Source organism: Mustelus asterias, unplaced genomic scaffold (assembly GCF_964213995.1).
Source record: "Mustelus asterias unplaced genomic scaffold, sMusAst1.hap1.1 HAP1_SCAFFOLD_2481, whole genome shotgun sequence".
Taxonomy (NCBI): Eukaryota; Metazoa; Chordata; class Chondrichthyes; order Carcharhiniformes; family Triakidae; genus Mustelus; species Mustelus asterias.
The window spans coordinates 42,675-45,000 of NW_027592426.1; positions in this window are offsets into that span (position 1 = coordinate 42,675).

The window sequence follows — 2,326 nt, forward strand, 5'->3', positions numbered from 1 at the left end:
CCCGTTCACTCCCACTGTACACAATCCCAATCCCAAACCCCTTCCAGTTCACTCCCACTGTACACAATCCCAATCCCAAACCCCTTCCCATTCACTCCCACTGTACACAATCCCAATACCAAACCCCTTACTGTTCACTCCCACTGTGCACAATCCCAATGGACCCAAAGCCCTTCCCGTTCACTCACACTGTACACAATCCCATTCCCAAACCCCTTGCAGTTCACTCCCACTGTACACAATCCCAATCCCAAACCCCTTCCCATTCACTCCCACTGTGCACAATCCCAATGGACCCAAACCCCTTCCCATTCACTCCCACTGTACACAATCCCAATGGACCCAAGCCCCTTCCCATTCACCCCCACTGTACACAATCCCAATGGACCCAAACCCCTTCCCGTTCACTCCCACTGTAGACAATCCCAAAGGAATCAAACCCCTTCCCATTCACTCCCACTGTACACAATCCCAATGGACCCAAACCCCTTCCTGTTCACTCCCACTGAACTCAATCCCAATCCCAAACCCCTTCCCGTTCACTCCCACTGTACACAATCCCAATGGAACCAAACCCCTTCCTATTCACTCCCACTGTACACAATCCCAATCCCCAAACCCCTTCCCGTTCACTCCCACTGTACACAATCCCAATGGACCCAAGCCCCTTCCCGTTCACTCCCACTGCACCAGTCCCAATCCCCTTCCCGTTCACTCCCGCTGTACACAATCCCAATAATAAACCCCTTCCCGTTCACTCCCACTGTACACAATCCCAATGGACCCAAACCCCTTCCTATTCACTCCCACTCCACACAATCCCAAACCCCTTCCCATTCACTCCTATTATACAGTCCCAATGGACCCAAATCCCTTTCCGTTCACTCCCACTGTACACAATCCCAATGGACCCAAACCCCTTCCCGTTCACTCCCACTGTACACAATCCTAATGGACCCAAACCCCTTCCCGTTTACTCCCACTGTACACAATCCCAATGGACCCAAACCCTTCCCGTTCACTCCCACTGTACACAATCCCAATGGACCCAAACCCCTTCCTGTTCACTCCCACTGTACTCAATCCCAATCCCCTTCCCGTTCACTCCCACTGTACACAATCCCAATGGACACAAACCTTTTCCCATTCACTCCCACTGTACACAATCCCAATGGACCCAAACCCCTTCCCATTCACTCCCACTGAACACAATCCCAATGGACACAAACCCCTTCCCATTCACTCCCACTGTACACAATCTCAATGCCAAACCCCTTCCCATTCACTCCCACTGTACACAATCCCAATGGACACAAACCCCTTCCTGTTCACCCCCACTGTACACAATCCCAATGGACACAAACCCCTTCCCGTTCACTCCCACTGTACACAATCCCAATTCCAAACCCCTTCCAGTTCACTCCCACTGTACACAATCCCAATCCCAAACCCCTTCCCATTCACTCCCACTGTACACAATCCCAATGGACACAAACCCCTTCCTGTTCACCCCCACTGTACACAATCCCAATGGACACAAACCCCTTCCCGTTCACTCCCACTGTACACAATCCCAATCCCAAACCCCTTCCAGTTCACTCCCACTGTACACAATCCCAATCCCACCCCCTTCCCATTCACTCCCACTGTACACAATCCCAATCCCAAACCCCTTACTGTTCACTCCCACTGTGCACAATCCCAATGGACCCAAACCCCTTCCCGTTCACTCCCACTGCACACAATCCCAATCCCAAACCCCTTCCCATTCACTCCCACTGTACACAATCCCAATGGACCCAAACCTCTTCCCATTCACTCGCACTGTCCACAATCCCAATGGACACAATCCTCATCCCATTCACTGCCACTGTACACAATCCCAATCCCAAACCCCTTCCCGTTCACTCCCACTGTACACAATCCCAATGGGCACAAACCCCTTCCCGTTCACTCCCACTGTACACAATCCCAATCCCAAACCCCTTCCCGTTCACTCCCACTGTACACAATCCCAATGAACCCAAACCCCTTCCCGTTCACTCCCACTGTACACAATCCCAATCCCAAACACCTTCTCGTTCACTCCCACTGTACACAATCCCAATCCCAAACCCCTTCCCGTTCACTCCCACTGTACACAATCCCAATGGACCCAAACCCCTTCCTGTTCACTCCCACTGAACTCAATCCCAATCCCAAACCCCTTCCCGTTCACTCCCACTGTACACAATCCCAATCCCAAACCCCTTCCCGTTCACTCCCACTGTACACAATCCCAATCCCAAACCCCTTCCCGTTCACTCCCACTGTACACAATCCCAAT